Genomic DNA, 13,713 nt, shown 5'->3' on the forward strand with positions numbered 1-13,713 from the left:
GTTTTTGCTGAATGAAAAAAAAAAAACTTTTCATGCCACACTATGTAGGGGTTCTGATATGGATATTCTGAGATTTTATTAGTACTTTATATGGGATATAAGTGTATGTAAAGATCGTCAGAATCCAAATCCGAACACTTTGATTTTTCCCGGAAATCCACTAGATACGGAAAGAATTGAGAAAAAGGTAACCGGATAAAAAGGATTTAAATTAAAGGATTATAAGAGAGGATCATAAAAGGAATGTAATATATTGAGAAAGGTTAAGGGAACCTAAGTAATAAGATCCCGGGTATGATCCCTCAAACGATAAACGAAAACGAAAGTTAAGCGAACCGTATAACAGATCAGCGGTCATTAGGCAAACAATTAGGAAGTTAAGCAAAGGGATTAGAGGAAGTGATGTCACCCAACCAATGAGAAGAGGACAAGGAAGGGAGGATGACATAGCAATGTGATGTAAGCATGACATAGGGAAGGAGGAGGTGTGGTTGGTTTATAACCACACAAATATAAGGTTATTAAGGTAATTAACCAAAAACAAAACAAAAAACAACCAAGCTAAGCCAAACAAATCAAAAAACACAAAATCATTTCATTCTCATCATCTTGCTCTCGGCTTTTCATCTTTTTCAAGGGCAAGAATTTCAAAAATCAAGTTCCAAGCATTGTTAAATCACAAGGTAATTATCTAAGCTTCCTTGTACATAGATATGGATATGCTATAAGTTTAAGCTCCTAATTCCTTCACAATCTCTTCCAATAAATCAAGGAAGAAGATGGTGAATAGTAACCTTCAAGAAATAACTTTAGTTTTCTTGAATTTTTATGAAAGATTAAGGTTATACAAGCAAGGATCAAGGTTCTTTTAGGCATTCAAAGCTCTTGGGTTGTGTTAGGAAGCTTCAAGGAGGTATAAACAACTTTCACCTTTAACTTATAGTTTGAACTTTGAGTTTTGATAAGTTTATGAATGGATTAAGGTATATATAGAAATATCCATGTATGTATAGCAAGATCCATGTGTGTTAGATATTTTGGTTGGATTTGTGGTGATTTTGGATATGAATCTTGGTTAATGGTTAATGAATCTTAAGTTATGGTTAGTAGATCATGTTGTGGTTGAATAAGTTGGGAAACCTTGAGATTATGGACTGACTTTGCCTTGATATAAGTTGTGTTGGATGTATTGATGATGGTTGGGTGGTTTGTAGTGAATTGGTAAAGAATTGGAGTGGTATAAATATTGGTAATCGCGTAAACATAGCCGTCGTAATGCCCGATTTACTTTAGACTGCTTTTGTTCATAACATTTGGACCCGAGGACTCCCTGCTATATTATGACCACTGCCATGTTTAGATAGCTCATGTTACGAGCTTCGTTTTGATATGTAGTTCGTTCGATTCCGATTTACGGTTTAGGAGAAACGACCGTTTCAAGTAACGGCGTTTCGCGAACGAAACTTTTTCCCTCGCCTTACTTTGAAACATAGGTTAAAGACCAAAAAGGGTTAATTAATGTATGAAACATTTATGGTAAGTGTGTTAGGCAGTTGGTAAGACACCGCGAAGGAATCGCTTTAAAACTCGTAAAGGTTAAATTATTAAAAATGGTGGAGCCGAGGGTACCCGAGTGACTTAAGCGAATCAGTGAGCGCAAAACTAGCGTTAGAGTCTAAGTTAGTTAAAGTATAGATTTACAAGTGATTTTGGTTTAATTCCAACTTACTTGTTGTTTATAGGTTACCAGACTCGTCCCGAGCCTTTTATCACCCCAAGTCGCTCAGGCAAGTTTTCTACCCGTTATACTGTTGTTGTGATGTATATGTGTATATGCATGATCCTGCGATAAATGCATATTTGTTATTAGCAAATTCTTGCGATATATTGTAGCATGTGATATGGTATATATGCATGCCTGTTTCATATTCTTGGATTATATATCTGTTGGTTAAAATGCTTACAGTTGCATAATACCTATGCTAGAGATAAGCGATATTTGAATTTACCCTTAGTATAGGGGATCAAAAGGTGAACTTATTTCTAAACCGGGAGTCGATGTTCCCGAGTATAATATATATATTTTTATATATATATGGTCATAGTTTTCAAAACTATTAATCGAATAAGGGTTATTCGATAACTTTATATTAATTATTGAATATTATTTCGAATATTATTCGAGGGCTTATGACTCCTTTATATTATTATTGAATATTACTTGGATATTCATTCGAGGATGTATGACTCCTTTATTTTATGAATATTATTTATAATATTCATTCGAGGTATTATGACTCCGCTTATTACTTAATAATATTCTTTAATTTATTAAAGAATAAGGTGTCAATAATCAAACTTATTTTCGATTATTCAAATAAAGATAGTACTTTCGTATAGGTATATCTTTGGATGTTTCATATTCATTTCAAGTATAAGTTTCAAAACTTCTACTTCAATTCTTTTTATAAAGATTATTTTTATGGGAATATTATTTAAATAATAATATTCAGGCATTTTCTAAATATACTGGGGACTGATTTACTTCATTAAATCAGCTTTATTCCAAACACTCTTTAAAGTGTTTTCGAGTCTTCAAAATGATTTTTAAAAGTTAGAGCGGATCCCAAAACTCATTTTTATATTTAAGATCTTCCTTTTTAAGGGGATTTAAATACTCGCTTAAAACCTGAGGGATCCGGCTCTGTGGTGTATTTTATATTCGCAACAAGGTTGCAGTTTTGGTAAATGAATTGATTACTTACCCAACGTTCGGGAAGTAAGTCCATCTATTGAGTCGGCATAAGCAACATGGGCTCAGTGGGCGTCCATGATAGTGTAAGTGGCTCAGTGGGAGTCCATCAAATGCATAAGTGGCTGAGTGGCAGTCCAGCATAGGTCCTAATGCGGCCAGGGTGATGACCAGTGGGGAATTCGTCCATCTACTAGTAGAAAATGTTACTTATTGGTATCTTTGTCTGATCAGCAAGATATCAGGTTTATGCCAAGGTTTTCTCCTTTCCAAATTCATTGGATATTGCAACTCTGTTTATAATTTTCATAACAGAGGTTTTCAAGGAGTGTATGAAATGTATATATATAGGTGTATATATATATCGGGATTTAATGAAGTATCTCGTAACTTCATTATTTATAATGATATTCAAAGATTGAATCTATTCAAATCTTGTCTTGTAGTCTCATCTATGTGATGAACTTTTGAACTGATTATAACTTGAACGGTGGTAGTTCAAGTAATATTTGGAAAATATATAAGTATATTGGGGTATTTTGTAACTTCATCTTTTAAACTTATATCTAGTATATGATTATCTTATGCATGACAAAGATTTTCAGAAAAATGTTGAGACAAGGTTAGATATATGAGATCACCTTGCAACGATATTTTTATACAGTTATAAACTGGAACTCTGTGTATATTATGCATGGAAGAGGACTTCCAAGATTTTGAAAAGTATATATATATATATATACTGAATATTTTGCGACTTCATCGCATTAAGATATCAACTTGGTTCATTTCTTTTGACCAAGACTTTCATGAGTACTAAGAGAAGGCTCATATACTATTAATCATTATACATATTATTTTGGTGGGCTTGCTGCTCACCCTTGCTTTCTTCTTTCATCACACAACAACAGATAGAAAGGATGAACAGGACCAAGCTCCCGATTCGCAAGCGATTAGGAGACGTTCCGCAGTTTTCTAGAAGCATTGATGCCGCCGTAGCTGAGGTAGGAACTACCAATAGGCTAGGCTTTCAACTTCTAATGTACCAGATTTATGTATAATTATGAATTGTAATAATGGCAAAGAAATGTAAATTTATTCAGAAAACCTTTTAAGGTGTATTGGCAGATAATTGTGGAATAAAATGACTTGTGGTTATTTTTGGATGTTCATCTCTGAGACTATAACGTATGGTGTGTGTGTTTATTGTGGGGTCACAGTACAGAGTAGTTGAGTAATTATTAAGATTGGGTGTTATTAAGGGAAATGGAACTCGTGACAACCCGGATCCCCGACCCCGGATTTGGGGGTGTTACAGAAATGGTATCAGAGCTAAGCGTTATAAACCTCAGAGATGATGGGACGTTAAGATAATAAGTTAACTAAGATAATAAGAACTCTTGCCAAGTTCATAGTCGGGCTACCTAACGTAGCACTGACAGTTAAAACCCTTATGGGAACCCTTATAAATATCGTGATAGGAGCATAGTTCGTTATCGTATATGGTAGCGGGACTCCGAACCCTGAGGTTGAGGAGCAACATCGCGATGATATTTTATTACTAATTGGAGATCGGATTGTGGATCCGATAGAGTGTCCTAATGCAGGACCGGATGATGTTGATATTGAGGATTTAGCGGTTGAGGATGTTGTCCTAGAAGGGTTAGTTGTTGAGGAGGATCCCATGGAGGATCCTGACAGGATTTGATAAAGGACCACTGATGAATTGATGACCATGGTTTGGTCGACTACCAGAGGTAGGATTGGCCGGTCACTACCGGAGGTTCGTTCAAGTTGTAAAGATAGTAGCCCCTTTAACGCGGCTTACTCGTAAGACTGAGAAGTTCGAATGGACAGAGAAATGCGAGAACAGCTTTCAAGAACTGAAGCAGAGGTTGGTGATGGCCCTTATGCTGGCATTGCCGGATGGAAAAAGGAGATTTTGTGAAGTGTAGTGACGCTTCGCACAAAGGCTTAGGGTGCGTGCTTATGCAGCACGGTAAGGTAATCGCGTACATGTCAAGACAATTAAGGTAATATGAAATTCGATATCCCTGCCCATAAGCTTAGGCTCGTGGCAATAGTTTTACCCTAAAGATTGGAGGCACTACTTGTATGAAGAGAAGTGCGAGAATTACCTAAGCCATAAGTGCTCTAGTACATTTTCACGTAGAAAGAGCTCAACATATGCCAGAGGAGGCAATTAGAGCTAATCAAGAATAATGATTGGGAGATTCTTTATCATTCGGGGAAAGCCAATGTGGTGGCTGATGCCCTTAGTAAAAAGGAGAGACTCAAGATGATAATGTCTTTGGGAGAGTTTATAAGAGATTTTGGAAATAGTAGTGAAGGTAACCGGAGCCGGTACCGAAAAGCTGTTTGAGATTGCAATAGAGACCGAATTATTGGAAAAGAGCATACGGTGCCAGAGGAAGATGATAAGGGAATAATGAGGTATTCCTACAGAATTTGGGTTCCAAATGTTCAAAAGCTTAAAGATGAGATCTTAGATGAAAGCTAGTTTGAGGAATAAGAATTAGGGCAAACCCTGAATGTGATAGTCAGGGAGGACGCCATCAAGATAGAAGGAACCAATAACATAATGAAGTGGAAAATGAGGATTTTAACGTATAAGATAACCCCAAGTATGGGAGAAGGATGACACATTTCATACTAAGGAAACAGAAAGACGAGTAAGGAAAGGAGACCCGAGACGGTACTCCTATACGGAAATTCATGGATCTATCTAAAAAAAAAAGAACTTAGACTACTATCCCCAACCACCACCTTGAGGAAACAATGCGGTAGGAAATTCTTTCATGACCTTTAAGTCGCTAAGCTCTCAGAGTTCCAAGGAACAAGCTGACCCTGCCGAGGCAAGAGCCTGGCTAAAGGAAATATAGGAATCATTTGAGATTCTGAATGATTGACGAATCACAAAAGAGTGTTTTTGTCACTTACCCTCCTAAGAGAGAGACCACCCACTGGTGAAAGACCAAGGAAGGCACGGAGCAAGAGATTATAATAAACTGATTTAAGTTCAGTCAATTGTTTTCGGGAAAGTAATTCCCAAAGATAAGGAGATAGTGTAAAAGCTTTGGAGCTAGAACAAAAGTGGATGAGTATGATGAATTATGAATCTAAGTTGTAAAAGTTATCAAGATTCGTTCTGAGGACACGACTCCAGAATGACGGGATGTTTGAAATCAATGCTTATGTTGTGTTGGTTCATGAAATAATGATAAGAGAAAGGAAAATAAAAAGAAATTGAAGTGGAAAGGAATATAACGACAATAGAGTTTGAGGAATGATAAGGGAGTTGGGTATGAGGAAACCCTAAAGACTCGTAGCAATAGACATAGAAAAGTATGCATTCATAAGGATGAGGGTGATTCACCATGAGTTAAAGTTGATGGTGGAAGGCATAAGAGATATATATAGTTTACCCCCCTGTAAGTTGGGAGGATTTGAGGAAACCTTGAGATAGTTTGAAGGATAAATAATGAGACGCGGATAGACTGAGGAGACAAGGAAGTAAGAAATTAGGAAAATTGGATGAAGGAAGTGACCTTCAAGAATGTGAAGTGTAAGACCGGTGGCTTGATACCCAGAAAGGGAGACGCCAGGTATGAAAGATATCCCAACATTGAGGTGACTGTTGAGATAAACAACAAAAGTAAATAAGGAATTATTAAGAAGAAGTTCACGTTGAACACGACCAATATCTTCCAGAACATCCTTGTTATCGTTACCAAATTAGGCAAGACAAGCGGATAACCATTGTTATCTTATGGAGGCCATATTGATTGACCCCATTTTGAATACAGATGTTATTGTGAAATTAGACATATACTATCGAGGTGGGAATGATGGAATAAGACACCCTTATTAGGGATATATGACTTGATTTATCCATGGAAGGATGCAGGTACCTTTTAAAGGTGGAATTAAGGATAGAACAACGGTAACTTAAAATGAATCCTAGGGGAATGCATAAAGGTTGGCATTTCACCCTTAATAGGGATAGTATGAAATTTGACAGTATGAATTGGAAAGGATTAAGGTAATAACAACCTTTAAGGATCAGTGGAGAAATTTTTCAGAAGTTTATAGACAATGGTTCTAGTAATAGTAAATGGTATTTTGATATGCCCTGTGCCTAGGGTGTACCTGATGAAGGATTTAAGGATAACCTTAGAGGTTTTACAAGGAAAAAGGTAATATTCAAAATTCTCAAGAATAGAAATGTGGATAAAGGAAATATGACGTAATTATAATAATGCCAAGTGGGGCACGTGTTAAACCACGAGAAAGTATGGATCGAACCAGTAAAGGTCGAAATTGTTCAGGGCAATTAGGACTTAAGAAAAAAAAAAGAAAAGATGTTCTAATTGTGATTGAGAGTCAGTCATGACAGTGATTAACCTCTAAAGACTGAGGCAATAACTTATGGAAAAATGGTGATTTTTTTTTTACTCATCAGATTTTAAGGAAAGCATTTTCACATAAGCTGTGATTGAAATAAGGTAGAAATTTATTGGAGGGGGTTAATGTGACATTGACTGTAAGGAAATTTTACTATCAGGAAAGGCCAAAGAGGTGGCCGACACTTTAAAAGTAAGAGGATAATTATAGGCGCTCGTGCGAGAGGAATACAGTGATGATGGTTAAAGCTGTGAAGGTTGTATTATGGTTTGGAAGATTGACATTCCTTCTGATGACTGTGCAATACCCGACCGTAATAGTAGTTGGTAAAGGTTTAATTCGCGTAATCGCCATGAACGGGCTATCTATCTTAGGAGGTCCTATCTTGAGATAAGCCAGGACCATGTTTCAAAAAAAAAAGACTAAACAAACCTTTGACTTAAGTCTTCTATTGAAGGCATATGATTACGAATGGTATTAACCTGCTATCGTTGCTTTGATTGAAACTCTTCTGCACTTTTATCTGCTTCATGTCATGAAGGTACGTCAGAGTTTGGAGTGTTCTTCATGAATTGTGATTGGTGGTTATGTTAACTCCTTAGGAGAATTAGATACGAGATGTATGGACTCCGTATGGTTAGTTATTAAGATTTCATGGAAAATGAATGACTACAGTGGGTCAGTGGTGGACCATAGTAAGCCAGCAATGATTCTGCGAGTAGTGAGCTGATTACAACCATGAGAGTTGTATTGGAATGGGTGTTGAGATTGAGTACCACTAATCGGGTCGTGGTAGTGTATAAGTTATCATTGATAGACTAATTAAGTAGAGTATCTACCTAGTGAATAATTATTCTTTCTTATCAATAGAGAGTCATATTATTATACGAGGAAGGTTGCGGTGCAAGCATATAATTCTAGTAACGATGATGTATAGAATGAGATCCCAGATTCGATTTTCGATGTCGAGGGAGTTTCAAAGGTGATTATGTATAAGCTCGAGGAAGAGTGTGGGTCCATAGAATGATGGACGGGATAGCGAAAATATTTAGGCATGTGAAATGCGATGCTATAATACTTGATGTTGATATAAATACATATATATTTTGTTCTCCTATGACAAACCTCTATAGTTCAGAGGTAGATTCCAAGCCAGATATTTTATGGCAATAAAATTTTTTATGAATATATAATTCTCTTCAGTTCGTTCTTTTCTCTTCTTTTCATTACATGTAAGCTGAGAAGAACAACCCTTCCAGAAAGGGGAGGTATTGCCGAATGACTATCTATCTGTGTGATAGAAGCCTAGTAGGATACCATCTATTGTTTAATTGCTTGTCAAGTACTAAAGGCTGGCCACCTTCTGTACTAACTATGCGATATAACAAGTGTTCATGATCATAGTGATCTCTCAACAAATTCCTTTACTTCTATATGATTGATCAAGCTTCCAAAGATAGAAGCAGCTGAAAAAGGAGTAGTAAAGTTATGGTGGTATTCAGAATGGAAACACATTCGTGATACTAAGGTTGACGTGGTTATTAAAAGGTTATAGAACGCTAACGAGCAAAAGTGTAACCAGTATAATATTAGGAACGGAGGGTAGTAGCGATTACGAACTGGAAAAGAATGGGTATTGAGAAGCAAAAGCTCTAATGTTAAAAGCTATAATGAGAGTCTGTGCAATAGACTTGAAAGAAATTGGAATGATCACTTAACACGGATTGAATTTTCTTACGACAATAGATCATATGTCAGTATTGAGGTATCGCCTTATGAGATCCTTGAGGGAAGACAATGTCGATCTCCCTTATGCTAGGATGAAGTTGTAGAACGCAAGATGCTCGGACCCGCAGTAGCCCAAAGGACCAAGGATATAATAGATCTAATCAGAGGACGGCTGGTAGTAGCCCAAGATGGACATAAGAAGTATGTTGATTTGACATGAAAGAACAAAGAATAGGAAGTAGGGGACCTAGTGTTGTTAAAGGTATCCCCTTGGAAACCCTTGGAAAGGATTGATGAGATTTGGAAAGAAAGGAAAGTTAAGTCCCCAATTGTCGGACCCTTGGATATATTAAGAAGTATTGGGAAGTTAGCATATGAGCTAGCCTTACCCCAGAACATGTAGCAAGTCATAACGTGTTTCATGTATTAATGTTAAGGAAGTGTAATTCGGATGCCAAACAAATAGGGGCGTATGAGCGCATAGACATGCAACCAGACGTAACCTATATGGAGCAACCAGGAAGGGTTATAGAGTGAAAAGGAACGAGTGCTTAGGTGAAGGGTTATCAAACTAGTGAGAGTTTGATGGTAGAACCACAATATGGGAAAATTGACTTGAGAGTTAGAAATTGCAATGCTAAGAAAGTATCCCTATTCATTTCTATCTAATTCCGGGACGGAATCCTTTTAAGGAGGGGAGACTGTAATAACCCCAATTTTTGGGAAATTTTTGAAACCCTTATGAATAGTGTTTTTGCTGAATGAAAAAAAAAAAAACTTTTCATGCCACACTATGTAGGGGTTCTGATATGGATATTCTGAGATTTTATTAGTACTTTATATGGGATATAAGTGTATGTAAAGATCGTCAGAATCCAAATCCGAACACTTTGATTTTTCCCGGAAATCCACTAGATACGGAAAGAATTGAGAAAAAGGTAACCGGATAAAAAGGATTTAAATTAAAGGATTATAAGAGAGGATCATAAAAGGAATGTAATATATTGAGAAAGGTTAAGGGAACCTAAGTAATAAGATCCCGGGTATGATCCCTCAAACGATAAACGAAAACGAAAGTTAAGCGAACCGTATAACAGATCAGCGGTCATTAGGCAAACAATTAGGAAGTTAAGCAAAGGGATTAGAGGAAGTGATGTCACCCAACCAATGAGAAGAGGACAAGGAAGGGAGGATGACATAGCAATGTGATGTAAGCATGACATAGGGAAGGAGGAGGTGTGGTTGGTTTATAACCACACAAATATAAGGTTATTAAGGTAATTAACCAAAAACAAAACAAAAAACAACCAAGCTAAGCCAAACAAATCAAAAAACACAAAATCATTTCATTCTCATCATCTTGCTCTCGGCTTTTCATCTTTTTCAAGGGCAAGAATTTCAAAAATCAAGTTCCAAGCATTGTTAAATCACAAGGTAATTATCTAAGCTTCCTTGTACATAGATATGGATATGCTATAAGTTTAAGCTCCTAATTCCTTCACAATCTCTTCCAATAAATCAAGGAAGAAGATGGTGAATAGTAACCTTCAAGAAATAACTTTAGTTTTCTTGAATTTTTATGAAAGATTAAGGTTATACAAGCAAGGATCAAGGTTCTTTTAGGCATTCAAAGCTCTTGGGTTGTGTTAGGAAGCTTCAAGGAGGTATAAACAACTTTCACCTTTAACTTATAGTTTGAACTTTGAGTTTTGATAAGTTTATGAATGGATTAAGGTATATATAGAAATATCCATGTATGTATAGCAAGATCCATGTGTGTTAGATATTTTGGTTGGATTTGTGGTGATTTTGGATATGAATCTTGGTTAATGGTTAATGAATCTTAAGTTATGGTTAGTAGATCATGTTGTGGTTGAATAAGTTGGGAAACCTTGAGATTATGGACTGACTTTGCCTTGATATAAGTTGTGTTGGATGTATTGATGATGGTTGGGTGGTTTGTAGTGAATTGGTAAAGAATTGGAGTGGTATAAATATTGGTAATCGCGTAAACATAGCCGTCGTAATGCCCGATTTACTTTAGACTGCTTTTGTTCATAACATTTGGACCCGAGGACTCCCTGCTATATTATGACCACTGCCATGTTTAGATAGCTCATGTTACGAGCTTCGTTTTGATATGTAGTTCGTTCGATTCCGATTTACGGTTTAGGAGAAACGACCGTTTCAAGTAACGGCGTTTCGTGAACGAAACTTTTTCCCTCGCCTTACTTTGAAACATAGGTTAAAGACCAAAAAGGGTTAATTAATGTATGAAACATTTATGGTAAGTGTGTTAGGCAGTTGGTAAGACACCGCGAAGGAATCGCTTTAAAACTCGTAAAGGTTAAATTATTAAAAATGGTGGAGCCGAGGGTACCCGAGTGACTTAAGCGAATCAGTGAGCGCAAAACTAGCGTTAGAGTCTAAGTTAGTTAAAATATAGATTTACAAGTGATTTTGGTTTAATTCCAACTTACTTGTTGTTTATAGGTTACCAGACTCGTCCCGAGCCTTTTATCACCCCAAGTCGCTCAGGCAAGTTTTCTACCCGTTATACTGTTGTTGTGATGTATATGTGTATATGCATGATCCTGCGATAAATGCATATTTGTTATTAGCAAATTCTTGCGATATATTGTAGCATGTGATATGGTATATATGCATTCCTGTTTCATATTCTTGGATTATATATCTGTTGGTTAAAATGCTTACAGTTGCATAATACCTATGCTAGAGATAAGCGATATTTGAATTTACCCTTAGTATAGGGGATCAAAAGGTGAACTTATTTCTAAACCGGGAGTCGATGTTCCCGAGTATAATATATATATTTTTATATATATATGGTCATAGTTTTCAAAACTATTAATCGAATAAGGGTTATTCGATAACTTTATATTAATTATTGAATATTATTTCGAATATTATTCGAGGGCTTATGACTCCTTTATATTATTATTGAATATTACTTGGATATTCATTCGAGGATGTATGACTCCTTTATTTTATGAATATTATTTATAATATTCATTCGAGGTATTATGACTCCGCTTATTACTTAATAATATTCTTTAATTTATTAAAGAATAAGGTGTCAATAATCAAACTTATTTTCGATTATTCAAATAAAGATAGTACTTTCGTATAGGTATATCTTTGGATGTTTCATATTCATTTCAAGTATAAGTTTCAAAACTTCTACTTCAATTCTTTTTATAAAGATTATTTTTATGGGAATATTATTTAAATAATAATATTCAGGCATTTTCTAAATATACTGGGGACTGATTTACTTCATTAAATCAGCTTTATTCCAAACACTCTTTAAAGTGTTTTCGAGTCTTCAAAATGATTTTTAAAAGTTAGAGCGGATCCCAAAACTCATTTTTATATTTAAGATCTTCCTTTTTAAGGGGATTTAAATACTCGCTTAAAACCTGAGGGATCCGGCTCTGTGGTGTATTTTATATTCGCAACAAGGTTGCAGTTTTGGTAAATGAATTGATTACTTACCCAACGTTCGGGAAGTAAGTCCATCTATTGAGTCGGCATAAGCAACATGGGCTCAGTGGGCGTCCATGATAGTGTAAGTGGCTCAGTGGGAGTCCATCAAATGCATAAGTGGCTGAGTGGCAGTCCAGCATAGGTCCTAATGCGGCCAGGGTGATGACCAGTGGGGAATTCGTCCATCTACTAGTAGAAAAGGTTACTTATTGGTATCTTTGTCTGATCAGCAAGATATCAGGTTTATGCCAAGGTTTTCTCCTTTCCAAATTCATTGGATATTGCAACTCTGTTTATAATTTTCATAACAGAGGTTTTCAAGGAGTGTATGAAATGTATATATATAGGTGTATATATATATCGGGATTTAATGAAGTATCTCGTAACTTCATTATTTATAATGATATTCAAAGATTGAATCTATTCAAATCTTGTCTTGTAGTCTCATCTATGTGATGAACTTTTGAACTGATTATAACTTGAACGGTGGTAGTTCAAGTAATATTTGGAAAAGATATAAGTATATTGGGGTATCTTGTAACTTCATCTTTTAAACTTATATCTAGTATATAATTATCTTATGCATGATAAAGATTTTCAGAAAAACGTTGAGACAAGGTTAGATATATGAGATCACCTTGCAACGATATTTTTATACAGTTATAAGCTGGAACTCTGTGTATATTATGCATGGAAGAGGACTTCCAAGATTTTGAAAAGTATATATATATATACTGAATATTTTGCGACTTCATCGCATTAAGATATCAACTTGGTTCATTTCTTTTGACCAAGACTTTCATGAGTACTAAGAGAAGGCTCATATACTATTAATCATTATACATATTATTTTGGTGGGCTTGCTGCTCACCCTTGCTTTCTTCTTTCATCACACAACAACAGATAGAAAGGATGAACAGGACCAAGCTCCCGATTCGCAAGCGATTAGGAGACGTTCCGCAGTTTTCTAGAAGCATTGATGCCGCCGTAGCTGAGGTAGGAACTACCAATAGGCTAGGCTTTCAACTTCTAATGTACCAGATTTATGTATAATTATGAATTGTAATAATGGCAAAGAAATGTAAATTTATTTAGAAAACCTTTTAAGGTGTATTGGCAGATAATTGTGGAATAAAATGACTTGTGGTTATTTTTGGATGTTCATCTCTGAGACTATAACGTATGGTGTGTGTGTTTATTGTGGGGTCACAGTACAGAGTAGTTGAGTAATTATTAAGATTGGGTGTTATTAAGGGAAATGGAACTCGTGACAACCCGGATCCCCGACCCCGGATTTGGGG

Source organism: Apium graveolens, chromosome 8, assembly GCF_009905375.1.
Source record: "Apium graveolens cultivar Ventura chromosome 8, ASM990537v1, whole genome shotgun sequence".
In the NCBI taxonomy this organism is placed as follows: domain Eukaryota; kingdom Viridiplantae; phylum Streptophyta; class Magnoliopsida; order Apiales; family Apiaceae; genus Apium; species Apium graveolens.